The 17,075-nt window shown below is 41.7% G+C and overlaps 1 long non-coding RNA gene across 1 annotated transcript in view; it reads left to right on the forward strand.

Moving 5' to 3' along the window:
• Positions 1 to 1,976: 1,976 nt before the first annotated feature.
• LOC149874445 (uncharacterized) overlaps positions 1,977 to 17,075 on the forward strand; it is a 270,069-nt gene continuing 254,970 nt past the window's right edge. The window contains exons 1-3 of the long non-coding RNA XR_016439945.1: positions 1,977 to 2,107; positions 2,651 to 2,701; positions 3,691 to 3,799. This is a non-coding gene — a long non-coding RNA (uncharacterized LOC149874445). The remainder of the gene's footprint in view (positions 2,108 to 2,650; positions 2,702 to 3,690; positions 3,800 to 17,075) is intronic.

The raw sequence follows: 17,075 nt of genomic DNA on the forward strand, positions 1-17,075 counted from the left end.
AGAGTAAAATGTTGAAACAACATAATTATTCATGACAGACACTTTTTGTCAAAATAAAGTTGGGGTGGAAACTAAAATAAGATCTTATTTTACCGCCCCCCTCCCCTCCCCCCCCCCTGCACAACATAGTGTTTCATATCAATCCATATTTCAGTTTAAAAAATTGCCCCATATGCATTGCTGGATCATTTAAATATATGATTTGAAGGTCAGTTGCATAGGGATGAAATCTAATCTGGGGGAACGAAGACAAACATATTTATCCAAAATGTTAACTTACTCCCAAAATGTGAAACAAAAAGCAGAAATTAGACAATTATGGAACTATTCTGAGATTACGTTCCAGTCTCCTGCCCCAGTTACAGCGCAGGCACTCTTTTTTCTTTTTTTAATTCCCTTTTGCAGGGAGTAAATATTGCACTCATTTTTAGTACCTGATGACTTCCATCCCGGACACCCTCCACTACAGGATGCCAAAGAGCCATCCAGTGCTGAACTTTGAGCACTTTCCCAACAGATCTCTGTAAAATGATTTTAAAAACCCCCCAAAAACCATGGAGTGCACTTCCCCCCTCCTCCTTTTAATTACATTTCAAATACAAATTCCTAGATTCTGACGTGTCTGTAAAAACACAGCTGTTGCTGTATTTCATGATGGCTTATCTTTATAAAGATCTAGGAGGGTAGGGGGAAAAGACAAAACTGGGTGGTCAACCTCATTTGCTAAGGAAAAGCCGGAGGAGCATGGCATTGCTTGAGGCTGGGGGCACTGCTACTGGCAGATGGACCTGGGAAGCTCCGAAAGACCTCACGCCATGGAACTGAACTGCCAGCACAAGCAGAGAGAGACCTGCATTGCACAGCCCTGCTTGTCTGCTCTTGACATACTTGGGGCTGGGGGCACGGCTACTGGCAGCCGGACCTGGGAGACTCCAGAAGCCCTGGTGCCAACACAGGGCTGAACAGGTGACACAGGCAGGGGGAGCTGTGCTGCACAGCACACAGGACTCCACTTCCTCTGCTCTTTACCTTGGGAGGGAGGGACAGTCTTAACTTGCTCTGCTACCTTACCCGTACCCGGGGGGGGGGGGGTGACCCATGCCTCTTTGGGGGTTTGTGTGTGTTAGCTGTGCCCCTCTGTGTGTGTGTGTTACCCATGCCCCTTTCAGGTGTGTGCATGTGTTACCTGTGCCCCCTTCAGGGTGCATGTGTGTGTTATTGGTGCCCCTTTGTTTGTGTGTATGTGTGTGTTACCCGTGCCCCTTTCAGAGTGTGTATGTGTTACCAGTGCCCCCTTGGGGGTGTTACCCGTGTCCCTTTTGTGGGGGGTATGTGTTACTGGTGCCCCTTCGGGGGGGGGGGTGTTACTCATGCTTCTTTTGGGGTGTGTTCCCTGGACCCCTGTGGGTGTGCGTGGTGGGGTGGGGGGGGAGTACAGAGCAGCTGTGCGGAGGAAGGGCGCGGGGCGGAGCGTGCGGGGGGCGCTGCGGCTCCCCTCAGGGCTGCGTGTGGGCGCGGCGCGTGGGTGGCGGAGCCGGCAGGGCGGGGGGCGCAGACAGGTGGGCCGGCCGGAGCGCGCTGCGCCGCGCGGGAGGAAGGGGAAGGGGAAGTGGAAGGGGAAGGGGAAGGGGGGCAAGGAGCGCGGTCAGGTGACTGCGCCTTTCCGCGCGCGTGGGGGGGGGGGGGAGGGGAGTGCGTGCGTATGCGAGCGTGTGTCAGGTTGCGGTGCGGGCGGCGGGGGCGGCGTGTAGGCAGCAGCTGGAGGCGCCGGGAGCCTCGGCCATGTGATGGAGGAGAAGGGGAGGCAGGCGGGCGAGAGGAGGAGGAAAGAGGGAGAGGGCGGGGGGGAAGGTGCTGCCTATAGAGCGCCTGGGACGCGGCGCGGGGAGCTGCAGCAGCAGCCGCGGCAGCTGCCGGGCGGCGCGGGGCCGGGCCGGCTCCTGCCTCCCTCCCTCCGCAGGAATCCCGCTCCGGAGCGCGGCGGGGTCCGCAGCCCGCGCCCGATCTGGACGGCGGAGGCCGGGCGTGCGGGGCGCGCAGGTGGACAGCTCCGGCAGGGGCCGGCCCAGCTCCCTGCTCTGTCCTGGGGCCGGGGCTCGGGGCAGAGGTAGGGCAGGGGCGCGGCGCCGCCTCCCAACTTGCTGCTGTCAGCTGGCGGTGGTGTGTGTGTGCGCGCGTGCATGCATGCGTGCGTGTGTATGCATGGGGGGGTGCCGGATGTTTGGCGGGATGGGGAGGGGATGGGATGATCGCAGCGTTTTGGACCGAGCTTCCTGGCCGGTCCCGGGTAGGTGTCCGCCTGCGGCTGCAGCCCGGGCTCCGGATTGCGGTGGTTTCCTTGCGCTGCCCCTTCACTCGCCCACTGCCCGGTCGTGGCTCGCGGTGGGAGCGGGTGGCGGGGCCGCCGGAGGAGGCAGCGAGCAGACGGGAGCCCCGCGGGCCGGGAGCGGGCGGAGGCGGAGGTGGCAGTGCGACCCCTCTCCCGCCCTCTGGGCTCGGCTGGAGCCAGTGCCTTTCATCCGGGAAGGGGCGAGGCTCAGGCCAGGAGTCACCTGGAATGGGGGGAGCGTGTGTGCCTGGGAATCCCAGTGCTGGGAAATCCTGCTTCCCCTCATGGATGACCCCCTTTTCTTGATTTTTCTTCCTTCAGAAGATGGTTTGACTATGAAATGTTGCCTAGGAAAAGCCCTCATGCTTTCAGGTAAAGGAGCAGCACTTGTCAGCTGGGGGCTCTCAGTGGTGTGGGGGGGGGGAATCCATTCCAGTCTCTTTTAATGGCTTGATCTTTTTTATTTATTTTTTTCACCCTCCCCAGGCAAGCAGTTGCTAGCCTAAACGCAGCTGTAAGGAAGCTTTCGCACAACATACCTGTAATTGTTACCTGGAGCCAAGAGAGTGCTGGCCTCTCTTAAAACCAGCAGCCACCCAAAAGAGCCGTTCCCCTTTAAAACCAACTTTTTCCTTACTCGGCCAACGATTTTGGAAAGCCAGTCTTTTCAGATCACACCCTCCTTTTGTGTTTAATCCTGGCCCCCAAATATGAAGAAGTCAAAGCCTTTGAATTCTTAGTCCATCTTTGTTTTGTTTACTGTCGAAATGCTGAAGGCTACAGATTTAGTGGATGGGCTGGACACTTACACGGTTGTCTAATTTGTGACAGCCAACAGTAAAATGATCTTTTTGATATGATAAAAAAGAATTGGATTTAGGTGAGGGTTTTTTTTTTGTTTCTTTAAAGTTATGAGGCCTCCACTTCTGCTTGCCAGTTCCTTTTTTTTGTTGTTTTTTGGACATTAGATTACTCAGTACATAGGGTAGCAAAATTTATCCTTGAAAGTGCACCTTTATAAAATGTTCCTGCAAGGAGACAGACACATTAGTTTGTTTCATCTGTATACTTGAAAATTGGGATATTGTCCATTTGAGGTTATAACATATCTGTGAAGCAACAGAGTAGTAAATTTGGGGGTTATAGATTCCCCCCCATTTGAATTTACGTGGAATACTTTCTCCTTCCTAGAATGCAATAGAAAGGTACTTACGCTAAGTCAGTCTTACATATTTTAACTAACGTTATGCAGATGAGAGCATCTTTTTTATGATTGCATAGAAAATTAAATGAGCTGAAACATTTGGTGATAATAGACTTCACCGGATAATATATGGCTAATTTCTCCTGTATGACTACAGGTGGCAGTGTAGAAGCCAAGAACAAAAGTTGGCAGAAATTATTTTTCTCTCCGTGAGAAAATGAAGAGAGTGTACACATGACTAAGCACAGGAACCTGAAATACCACAGGTATGTAAACGTGATTAATCTAACTGCTGATGAGCCTCCTAGTATTTACTGTATTCTAACGTTTCTGATTTGCACGGTATTTTTGGACCACATATCGGTTAATTCATTCAAATTAAGTTCTAATCAAACTTGTATAAAAATTCACAGCAATAACTAATGTGAAAAATGGTTTGAAGGTGGTTTTGAGGGGAAGAGGGTATGTCAACAACTCTTCACAGTTTGTTTTAACTACAAAAGAATTTGAATGCTGTAGTGTTTGCATAACTTGCTTTCTTAAATAGGTACAAGGTCTTGTACTAATTGTACTGATAACTTTATTTCCTAAATCAGATACGGTGCTCTCTTATCTAAAATAGACAGACTTCAGTTGTAATAGGAAGTTTCAACTTCAGAGTGTGTCAGGCGTCTTTTATTAGGACTTAAAAATCTGCGAAGTGACAGAGGCAAAGGAATTAGGAAGATGTTTGTTCTTAAGTAAGCTTCATCGTTTGCATACTGGGGGCCAAAGGTATGCTTTCTGGAAGTGACTGTTAACTGGTGTGTGTGCCCAGACCCTTCAGACGTGCCTACCTTAGAACTTATACTGGTTTAATGCAAGGTATGAAATAGCTATAGAGATACCATTTTGATACTCCATGTGGCCACCCTTATTCTAGTCTGAGAAATGTGTTTTGCTGTTTTTTAGCTTATGCTGCTTTGGAAGTGCTGTAAATTAAACCGGATAAATTATTTTTCTTCTAGAATGAAAGTTTTCTTTAGGGGAGTTCATAGTTATTTAACTATTCTGGTACAGTACAAACTGCATATGAGTGGCTTGTTTGGTCTGACTTGGGTGGTGGACAGTTCATCTTTCTGGGCCCTTTTATGTCACTGGCAGTATTGACACCCCTGAAATGGACTAGTGCTTTTCAAAGCTGCTGGTAAAGTTAAGGTGCTCTGAGTAACAATGTAGGGAGCCTAAATGAGGTGCCAACAGGTGCTGAGTGCATGCTATGGGTAACTATGTAACTAAGAACTAATGAGGTGTGAGAACTTGAGAGTAGGCTGTTCTGACAGGAATTAGCAGGCATGTTTATATGCTTAGGTGTCTCCTTTAATCCTGTAATCAATCAGAGATGGCAAATGGCAAGTGCTGTTTGCATGACTTAAATAGCTTCCTGCTTGCCTGAAGGTAACTTAAGTGGTTTGTACTTTATGCTGTGTCTTATTTCATAGATTTCATAGACATTAGGGCTGGAAGGGATCTCGGGAGATCATCGAGTCCAGCCCCCTGCCCAAAGGGCAGGAAGTCAGCTGGGGTCATAGGATCCCAGCAAGATAAGCATCCAATTTACTCTTGAAGGTGTTTTGTCTCTTGGGCAGAGATTGTCTCCTGTTAGCAAAACTTCTGGTTTAAATGAGAAGACACCTAGAAGCTACCTCAATACAATCAATAACCCATGCCTCCAATAGTCTCTTAAGAACTAACACAGTTTTAAAACAAACTGTTTTGTTGTGTTTTCTGTTAAGTCAGCAAAACTAGAATTTCAGAGTTATGTTGTAAAGATTTCTTTCCTCCCACTGCCCCCTCCACAACACACTTTAGCACATTACCTTTTGTTATAACTTGGGTACCAATTGCCATCTTTTTAGCCTCTACCCCAAAGGAGGTGCTTAGTCTGTTGTTCGGAGGGAACTGAAAATTCTTCATGTATATTTGGCTGCAATATTTGTTGGTTTTATTGCTGATAAAGTAAGGTAGTTCAGTATATTTTTAGCTTTTAAATAGAGGATTCAGTTGGACTACTTTGTTCAACCTGCTGAGGTAGTTAGTATCTGAATGAATTAATGAATTCAGTATAACATGTAGATCAGAAACTGGAAAAGTGTATATATCATAACGTGTCTTGGCTAAATTTTGAATAGGTTCTGGTGCTAAAATAGTAATTTGAGTCACAAAATTCAACATTTTGCACTGGGTGTCCCTGACTATTACTGCAAATCACTGAGGATCTACAGTATTTGGTGTACTTTGGATTACTTGCATTGGATATGACAGTGGTAAATGGTGCAATTTGGCATAAAGTAGAAACAAAGCCTCCATTATGGATTAGTTAATCAGACTTGTTTTTCTTTCCTAAAAGTGTAACTCCTTATTCCTTCACAGTTAAAGTGGAATTAATTTCTTGCATTTCTATATAAGTACTATGGGAAAAATAGATGGCTTTTTGTTGTTTACGTTGCTTCTCCATGTTGTTGTATAGCCTTATTTTGATATTATTGAAAACTACAGTTGCGATATTCAACTTAATTTAAATTTAGAGTCATGGTTTATATGAAGTAAACCAGAATGTCTTTGCAACATTAACATTCATATCTATCTATATGTATATCTAGATAGATAGATAGATAAAATTTCTAGGGATGTTTGCTTTGATGGGAGCTACCAATCTACATCCATTGTACATTGATAATACAACAAATTCTGTAGCTTTTTGGGGAGCAACCTCCTTATTACATCTGATATCTCAGTGTTGTCCATGCATTCTTCTTTCTTAAATAAATTTTTGTAAATGTATTTGTACAATGAATCATTTTATGTCTATCATAAAGTTAGGTACAGTTTATTAAAAAAACTGTCTTGAAATCAAATTTCTGGCAGGTAATGACAGTGTAGTTTTATACAATAACATATATTCTTTGTCTTACTAAAATTCATATAGGATGGTCTTTGAAATGTTATGTGGGAAATGGGAGAAAACATTCAGTCTATTTAAAATGTGGTTAAACTGGAGCAGGTATAATTGCTGATGTCCAGGAAACCTAGCTTAATAGTAAATAAATCGATACTTCGGAGAAAATGTAATACTGAACCCTGACAGACTTCAGCCAGTACACTTTCTTTTCTTTACTGATTGCTAGTTGAAGTAGCATCTGCTGGAATGGCTATAAAGCATCAAAGGTGGTTTTACACGACACCTACGTTCAATAAGTATGAAGACGTTTTATGTTTCTACAAGGTAGAGAAGGATGACTTCGAGATGAAGTCACTGAAATACATGAAAATGAAAATTCCAGCTGGACTACACTTGGAGTAAGAAGGCAGGAGACTGTAAAATAGAATAGGAGTGTGCAGAGCCCTTTGACTTGGACAACTTAGTCTGTCTTTTAGTATCTTCCCAGTTAGTGCTGGGGCAGCTGGATTTTTGTGTTGTTTATACATATTTTTATACCTTTTAATTGAACAGAAGAGCTATTCCATGGGAGGGGTCCATTCTGATGACAAATTTGCAATGCATCTTCCTCAGATGGGTCCTTCAACACCACCAAATATATAGTCTGATGGTTGCAATATAGGACTTGGAAGTGCCCTTGGTTAATAATTATATGTAAAGCTAAGGCAAACTGCAGTTTTCTGTCTAAAATTTTGAACTTCTAGCCACCATTAACACTAACAGAATAACAAGTGACTAAAAGGCAAGTGCTGAAAGGGAAAAGAGGCAAGTGATCTTGATTAGTGATTTGGTGGTGGCAGAGAACATGATACTGAATAAGGGGATGTGCTTCTTTCCTTAGAGAGCTTAGGGCAGGAGAGGAGAAAAATCGCTTCATTATAAACTATGCTTTTATTTATTTTAATGTGTCAAAAAATTCCCTGAAATGGAGGGAGGGGCAGGGGTGGAGAGATCTGGGAATAATGTAGAATTCAACTAAGACTGCTTAAAGTGAATAGGTTGTTTGAAATATGGAACTAGGCCTGCAGTTCACTGTGCCCACAAAATCTCCCTTAATTCAGTGGAAAAGGCGAGCGTGAGGATCAGGTCCTAAATAGCTGTCCTCATATGACAGTCCTCTTGAGAGCGCTTAGAGTTTTACTCTGCAATTTAATAACTCCAAGACAGAAGCGCATTTTTACATCGGCAGTTTTTTTCAACATGAAATATTTTATAGAATAAAATTATGTACTGCATTTATTTTTTCCCCCATTTTTGGCAGTTTATGTATTAAGAGGTTAGAATTTCACATCTACTTCAAACTTTCAAGCATCATTTAACTGACTTGTACCAGCCAAATGCATCCCCATTAAGCAGAATTTCTTCTAATATTGTGCCAATTAAGTAGCAGACATTGCTTTCAACATCTTTAGATGAAATCAGCTCCTCAAGAGTTGCCACTATTAAGCAGAATTCCTAATTAGGAGTGTTCTAAATGAAGTGCAGAGTGTGCTTTTTAATAAGTTTCTATGTGTGCTAGCTTTTTCTCTTCATATCCATAGATTTGATGTCTTTCACATGAGAGAGCAATGTATTTTCCCTAGAAATAATTTGTATGATCATTAGCTTATTTTATTTGTGATTGTGAAAAATAAAGATTTGGAAATTGGAAAGAGTCCAGGGTGCCTTGGAAAAAATATAGGGAACTACTTATTTCACTGTAGAACTACTGAGTTTCATGTATGCACAGAACTTCTTAGAAGCATATTGAGATCCAAACCAGCAAAGATTTACATGCATTTAAGTTTTTAATGCTAACATTTTTGTTACATTGAACCAAATGGAATGCTTAAAAATAACCATGTGTGTAAGCTTTTGCAGAACTGCAACCTTGGTGAAGTCATTATTCTACACCTGCCTACTGTGCATCTATTGTTTTGTTTTTGTTTGTTTTTAATGCTCCTGACCCTTGATTGAAAATCTGCTTCCTCTCTGTCACTGACAGCCTTTTTATACCAAATTCTAATTTTCATACATCAGCTACAGAATTGTACTAGAAAACAAAGCACTTTCATCACATTTTGTAATTTTTCCCCTTCCCTCTCAACTTTCTACCTTACTATTGTTTGCATTTTTGGCATGTGTTTTTTTTTAGTGGGAAGTTAGGGCTATCACCTTTCAACCTGAAAGGGGATTGCTTCACGGTGATGAGCGTCTGAAAGAAGTGGTAATGTTTATAATGATATTTTGAAACCCTAGCCAGGTAACAGTCATTCCAGCTACCGATTAAGTAAAGCACTTAACTTCAAAACCAATGAAAACTTGAAGCCAATTGGACAACTTACGCATAAGTGCTTTTCTGAATTGGTCATGTTGCATGACTCTTTAAAACTAAAATTAAATTCAAAGTAATTATTTAATGATTTGAATTTGGAGATTAGGTCCCAGAAGTGGTATTGCTTGCTTTGAATCTAGTAATTAATTTAATCAGTGTTGTGGAACGTAGTAAAAAGAGCATGCTAATCGAACTTGTGGAAAGGACTGGTAATACTTGGGATGCCAGAAACTTTGCTTTGACACCTTGTGGAAATGGCCTGAAGTGAATCATGAGGTTCAATAACATGAAAAATCAAGTGGTTCTGTACTGTAAGAAGAAATAATGAAATGCACAAATACTGGAGAAGAACAGACATGAATCTGGAAGTTGTAGTAGAGATTAAGTTGTGTTTGGAGAAAAGCAAAAGCTTTATTGAGTTGTAGCAGCAGGGGTTTCATATGTAGCAATCAAAGCAATTGTCCAGTACCAAGTACTCTCAGTTAAGTTTCACCTGAAGTCCTGTTTTTGTTTTTAATCACTATGTTCCAAACAAACAAACAAAAAGTCACAAATTGGAGAAATGTCTAAAGGGTAGTACCAAGAATGATGAAGGATTTAAAAAAAAAAAGAACGAGGAAAAAGTATGGCATACTAGGAATGTGTAGTCAGGAGAAAAATAGCCTAGAGGAGGCATAACTCCTATACATGTAAATGGATATTATGAAGAGAACAAACATCATTTCATTTTTTTTCTAAATGATTACCTTGTTATGAGAATCTTCTGTTTCTTGCATAATGATCTGTGACTTGACAGCTATCCTGTGGGCTGTTTTCCATTATTCTGCGAGGATGTCCACCTTCCTGGATCTTGCCCTTAAATTGTCAAGTGTCAATCTGCAGTCAATTGTGCAATGTCTTGTTTGTGAGATCCCATGGCTCTTTACCAGAAAGGGGGAGATGTTGTATCCAAAGTTCAGCAAGACAGGAGATAGAAGTGCCAGTTCCTGACTGCACTGAAACTTTCTTTTTGGGTTGTGGGTTTCTTTTCTTTTGCTTTCCTATCTGATAATATTTTGGTGTTATGAAAGAAACCCTGCTGTGCTAGTATGAGAATTTGGGGATCTATTTGCTCTGAATTATTTTTGTTTTGTATGTTTGTAATTTTGTATCAGTCTCACAAGTTAGAATTAGTTCTTGTTTCTTTTCAGCCTTCATTTCCTCTAAGGAATTAGACATGCTTCCTTTTTTCATCTCCTTGCCAGATTCCTTGAATTACTTCCTATTTCCAGTCTCATAGGATCATAGAAAAGTAAGTTTTGAAGGGACCTATTAGGTCATCTGATCCAGGCCCCCTGCTCAAGGCAGGATGATCCATGATTAAACCATGCCAGCCAAGTGTCTGTTTAGCCTGCTTTTGAACACTTTCAAAAATGGAGGTTCCACAGCTTCCCTAGGTAGCTTGTTTCAATGCTTGACAATCCTCATAGTCAGAAAGTTCCTTCTGAACTCCAATCTAAACCTCTCCTGCTGCAGCTTAAGGCCATTGCTCCTAGTCCTGTCTCCTGGAGCCACAGAGAAAAGTCCATCTCCATCCTCTTTAATTGCCCTACAGGTATTTGAAGATTGTTACCAAAATCCCCCCTCAGTCATCTCTTCTCCAGATTAAATAGTCCTAGCTCTTTCAGTTTTTCTTCTTAAGACTTGGTTCCCAGGCCTTTATCATTTTCCTCTGTGCTTGACTCTTTCCAAACCATCCACATTCCTCTTGAAGTGTGAGGTCCAAAACTGGGCATAGTTCTCTAGTTGAGGCCTCACCAGTGCTGAATAGAGCAGAACAATCCTTTTCCTTGATTTGCAAGCAGAGCTGTCCCTAGGGTAGGTCAAATCAGGGTGACTGTCCTGGGCCCCGTGCTTTGGGGGGACCCCATGGAGTCAGGCAGAGCAGCAGTGGCGGCTTCCGCGGGGACCACCTGGAGCTGGTGGCTCAGCCTCATGCCAGGGAAGAAGCATGGAGATCTCCCACCCCCTTTGCAGGGGTACTACAGCCCTGTGCAGTGCTAAGGGGGCCCGGCACAAGCTGATTTACCCTGGGTCCTGCACCCCTCTAGGGCCAGCTTTGTTTGCAAGTGACATTCCTATTAATACAACCCAGGATGCTGTTGGAACATACATAAAATATAATTCGGTTAGTCTATAAGTTGCAAATATACCTTGCTTTCTACTTGATTTCAGACTAACATGGCTAAGTATGCCTCCTTCCCCTGACTTTTGACATACTTGTAGAATCCTTCTTTTTTTTGTTAATCTCCCTTGACAGCTGCATCTCAAAATGAGCCTTGGCCTTCTTAATTTCCCCCCTGCATAACCCTGCAATACTGTTATATTCTTTCCTAGTATAATGACTACATTTTCACTTTTTATAGGCTTTTTAGGTTTTTATATCATTTTCACCTTTTTAAAAATGTCAGTTAAGTGAAGAGATTGCTGTCTAGCCCAGCTGGTCTTCTGTTGCATTTCCCATTCTTCTTTTGCACTGGATAGACTTGCCTTCCAATGGATCTTGCCAACTAGTTCCTTGAGTTTGTTGAAGTCTACTTTTTTGAAGTCCAGTCTTATTCTGCTGTTCTCCCTCCTTCCTTCTTCCTCTTAGGATCTTGAATACTATCATGTCATGTTCACTGCCACCCAAGTTACCTTCCACCTTCATTCTCAACTAATTCCTTCCTGTTTACAAGCAGTAAGTCAAGAAGAGTTTTCCTTTTAGTTGGCCTGTCTACCATCTATACCAAACATGTATCTCCAACACACTTCAGGAATTTGCTGGACTCCTTGTGGCCTTTGTGTTTCTGTGCCAGCAAACATTCTTATAATTGAAGTCCCCCATGAGAACAAAGTCCCTGTGATTTGGAAGCTTCCATCGGTTGTTTAAAGAAGGCCTTGTCCATCTCTTTCCTCCTGGTTTGGAGGTCAGCCGTGACATCTTCCCTGCTGCTCTCCTCTCTGACCTTTATCCAGAAGCTTTTAACAGTCCTGCCTTCCACTTTGCACCACACCTATAAGTGTGTACATTGCTTTTGTATGCAGGGCAACCTTCCTCCTTATTTTCCCCTGCCCATCCTTCCTGAACAAACAATACCCATCAGTGGTAGTTCTCCAGTCATGGGAATTATCCCCCAATGTCTCCATACTCCCAATTACATCATAATTTTGTGCTTGTACAAGGACCTCCAATTCTTTCTGTTTGTTCCCCATACTTCTCGCATTAGTAGATATATATTTCAGGTGTCCAGCTAACTGTCCTATCGTCTTCTGGAGAACATTGCTAAAGCATCTGTTATTGCTATCCCATATTAAGTTTTTATCTAGATCCTCAGGCTCTATGCTTAATGTCTCCTTCTCCCAGTGAACCTAGTCCTCCTGACTAGGTTAGCAAGCTTGTATCTGAAGACTCTTGTCCCTCTTTTCATCAGGTGAACCCCAGAGCCATGTCCAGAAAAGCACAGCCGTGCAGTATGTGTGGTATGTGGCACCACAGACCCATCTGCTAATTTTCCACAGAGAACTAAATGTCCACACCACGTGTGGATGCAGCCCAGCAGTCGATCTTTCTGGAACACCACCCCATGGTCGAAGAAGCCAAAGCCCTGCTGGTGGCACCATCTACACAGCCACAGTATTTTAGTGTTAGTGCTTCCCCAAAAGATTTAAAATGGAATCTCTTTGCTTTTTTCTCTGACTTCTTTGCCAGAATGACTTATTTTTGGTTGCTTACACATAGGTTCAGCTTCTACTCCACATATTAATGTTAATATAAAAAGTAGGCAGGTTCTCTTCCTCCTTGCTCTTTTTCTGCAACTTAGTCTGAAGAGTAAGGTGGTGGTTGTTACAAAAGTAGAGGTATTGTAGATTTTCAGGGATTTGAACAGGGTGGAACAGAATCCCAGTTAAGAGCCTAAGTCCACTCATGTGCCTAATAGATAAAATATGATCTCACCCTCAGTCTCTCCTAAGTCTGATTGTAGTGAAATATGTGTTCTGGTTATTATGGGTTTGTTTGTTTTTTTACAATGAATGAGTTTAAAATGCCACATATACCTTTTAGATTTCTTTATTTCCTTGTGGGCATTTTTATTACCCGCTTGATTGGTTTAGAGGTCTGTAATGATGACTTTGTGTGAGAGACAGACTTGAACTGTGGCATTATGAGAAGAACCCCAGATACTCTTCCTGGAGTTGTCTTTACAGGGCAGGAACCATCAGATCCTAAGTCTGGTGGAAGCTGAAGTAGCTGGCGGGTGCATCCCATTCCTTGCTTGTGCTTCTCTTGTCCTTTCAAGTGCTAGGGAAACTGGGTGGGGGATTATTACTTCCTAATCCTTGTCGCTGGTGCTCTGCCACTTAAGGTGGAGGCAGAAGGTAGCAGTGAAGAAACACGGCTGCAGTTGTATTTCTGTGTTTCCCTAGTACATTCTAAAAGGGGAGTAAAAAAAGGAGGGAGTAATATAAAGATTATTAGTGTTATGTTAGTCTTTTTGATTCTGAGGCTCTTATTTTAACTTAAAATGTAGTCTGGATCTGATTCTATCTGTTAAGTGGAGTAAGTGGGCTTAGGTGCTGAAGTCCTCCGGCTTAAGTTCTTGAGAAATGGTTAATGCAAAAGATGATGGCTACTTGTTGCTTTTTGAGATTTAGTCTTCAGGCTAAGAAGGTGGCATGTTACAAAGGAGACAGATGAACATTTAATTTCAGGGATTTCTGAGCAAGGTGGAGTAGGACCATAGTTTGGTACTGGATTTGGGTAGTGTGTTTTCACTCTAGTCACCTGTCAATTTTTAGAGAAATTTGTATGTCAATAAATATGGTCACTATAGAATATGAGGCTAAGCAATGAAGGACTGTTTCTGTGGCAAAAATACTTAGTATACAATATATTTGCTAACTGGAACTGCTAATTTCATAGTGCAGTTACTTTTTCAGCTGCATGTTTTAAAAAATATAAATTTCTACCAGCCAGACAAGATATTGGTCTTTCCTGTGACTTGAGTTGACTTTTGGAGCTGGTAATGAGGCAAGATATCTTGCAGCAATTGTACCACAGAAACAGAACGAGATTTAAATTAATGCACTCACAATACACTTGTGGGTCTCTGATCAATGGGACTCAAGTTTATTCTAGGATTAGAAATGGTATAGAATTCACTAGTAGTGATGTAGGGGTTTTCCACAAACAGATCATGAGATTTCAAAGCATTCTTTTGTGCCCCTTTCACTTATTTATAGTGTTCTTATTTACAATATTATAATAAACTTGATAATTGACAGCAGATGAGGTAAGGAGATACAGACTATTAGTGGCAACTGTATATTGCTTATTTTATTACGTATGTGCTTCTGGTTTCTTATTTGACAAGAAGTGAAAAGCAATAGTTGAAGTTTTTGGATTCCTTCCTATGTTTTCTGTTTCCCATGTAATGAGAACCCATGTAGTTTGGAGCACATGTATTTGAATGAAATTTTTTAGAAGGTATTTATACTTTAAGGCCAAATTTCAAAGTGAAATGTTGGATTGTAGCATTTTTATTATGTATGCTGCATATATTTCCCTTGGACACAAACCTTCCAAATAGTTAAGAACATAACTGGTTTATCCTTTATTACTTCTAATAGCATTTAATGTGGCATAGTTCAGTATCATCACCTGAACTTCTTGGTTTATGTCCTTGTTATTCTATATATGGAGGACAACTCCTGAGGCTTAAAATTTTGAATTGCTTATTCATAGTTAGTTTGTTTAATGATATACTCAAAACCAGCGTAATGAAGGGTAGGAGTTGGGGAATTTGTCTAAAAAAAAAATATAGGATTGAAACAGGGTAAACAGGTAATGGTGGACTAAATTATGGTATATGAGGTTTCTCTTAGTGTGATATGAGTTACTATATGGACATTAGGTAGATCACCTTTTTGGCTTACTAAACCATGATAACAGGAAATAATTACATTTACCATAAGAAGGTACCTAGCTAACCACAACCTTTCACTACTATGCTTGTGTTGTCTTTGCATACACATTCTGAAATAAAAATACTAGTACCCCTGTGTCAGTGATGGGAAGTGGAAGGTAGCTTTTGTCATAGTTCATCTGTAGGAGGGCAAATTGACACTTACATGAATTTTCTACTAATTGCAGAATGAGTACCTAATATTTCCTAGAAATTGAAGACATAATTTTCAAATAGAAATATAACCTGGAACTTGGAAATGCTTCTCCACAACTACATTTTTACTTAGATTTTTCTTTTCTTAAACATAGGAAAATATATTTATATTGTAAATATTTTTGCTTTTAAAATTTTAGTTGGAGACTAATAGACCCCTAGTTTTCTTCATGGATTTCTAAAGTCAAATGGACCATTACAACCTCTTGTCTGACATGCTGTGTAATATATGACATTAAAATTTCCTTAATAGTCTGTTAGAATAGAGCTTATCTTTTAGAAGGTTGTGTAGTCTTGAGCTGAATACCTGTAAAACATTGAGGATCTATAACTTTGTTTATACATAGTTCCGGTTGTTCATTTGGAACCATAGGTACTCCCTGTTAATTTTTTTCTTATTTGCTGAGTTTTAAATTCCATCCATCTGTCAGTTCTTTTTATGTCTTTCTGGGCTACATAAAGGACCCTTTAAGGAGTGCCTGTACTACCTGGGGGTGCTGCTTTTGATTTGTCTCATGTTGTTTTGGCTGTGGTGGGTACCTCCTGCCTTTCCAAGATTTCACATCTGAATTACTAGAACATTAAAGCTGAAGCGCTGAGTTCCTACTACTTGATGAGCAGGGATCCTGGCTTTCTCTGGTTAGAAAAAAAATAAAAATCCCCAATATTCAGGTTAAAAAAAGTAACCCAAAATGTACATTTTTCTGTGATCAAAATGAAACAGTGCTATATATACATCTGTGTATTAAAGATGTTTCATTTTAATCAAGGAAAAATGTAGATTTTGGATTACTTTTTTAAACCCCCAAATTGGAGATTTTTTTAATCAGAGAAAACCAGGATTGCTGTTGATGAGAATTTTGGTTAGCTGGTTGGAATCTCTTCTTTGTGACCATCAAGCAGCTTTAGTTCTGGTAAGCCTTGTTTATGTAAGGTAAACCTGGATTGCCTCCAGTTAGCCAAAACCTAGATTTTGTTTATGCTGCAAGTATGCATTTCAGCAAATCTTTAATTAAGTTGAACAGCTCTATCTTTAGTATGACTTTTACCTTTATAGAATGTGAATGTAAGCTTAAGGGTGGTTTACAATGTGTGTGTGTGGGTGGGTGGTTGGGATGAAGGCGGGGGGAAGGGGAGGGGAGCAGTGCATCCTGGGATACTGGATAGCTGCAAATGGCTTTTTATATCCCAGTGGAGAAGACTGAAGTTACCCTAATGTGAGCCAGGTAGCACAGCCCAGAGTTCACCCTCACCTGATGTGAGGTGTAACTTTGAGATGCTCAGAGGGCACTAAGCCTGAATTAACAAGCATTAACTTGGGGATGCTTGTGCTTTAATTGCCCTTAATGTGGTTTAAGTATAAGATATAACTTCACTCTGAGTGCCTGTATCCACAGTGATCAACAGAGCCCAGAAGAAAAGAACTGGAGATAACTGTCAAAACAAATGGCCTATGTCCACATTTAGTTCATTTTCGCCTTTGTTCTGAGAGAAGTTTTAAATGGTCTTTCCTTAAGTCACAGGCATTATAATAAAGCCAGTTTGCATTCTTTTGGGAAGGTCAAGAGCTCTTGGGACATATCCTACCTAGACCTTGTTTGACCCTGCATCTCTTCTAGTCTGTTTTTGCCTGAGTTTCCTGACCAAAGAGAAAGCAGGAGAAAAATATTTCCCTAAATGACCTGCATTATCTCCTTGTGTTGTTCTGGTCCCCAGCCCTAATATTGCTCAGTTGTCCTACATGTGTTAAATATCTGTTTGCCTCAGTCTGTTATTTCATTTCATTTTATTTTCCCCAGTCAGCCAACATATCATGTGGGAATATTCTCCAGTTAGGTCCTCTCAAGGCTCATGGTTGGCCGTCAGTTGTCTTGTGTCTTGGGGCTGGGGTGGGTAGTAGGTTGAAGCTGCCTGCTCCTCTCTTATGTTCCATCCATCCACTCTCCATGAATAAGCTACACATTTGCAGTCCAAAGCAGTACTTCTATATGCTTGTTAGTGGCACTAAGCAAAACATTTCCATGGACTTCAGCAGGATTGTGAGAGGG

This window comes from Crocodylus siamensis, chromosome 1 (assembly GCF_052110815.1).
Source record: "Crocodylus siamensis isolate JL-2025a chromosome 1, ASM5211081v1, whole genome shotgun sequence".
NCBI classification, from domain to species: Eukaryota; Metazoa; Chordata; order Crocodylia; family Crocodylidae; genus Crocodylus; species Crocodylus siamensis.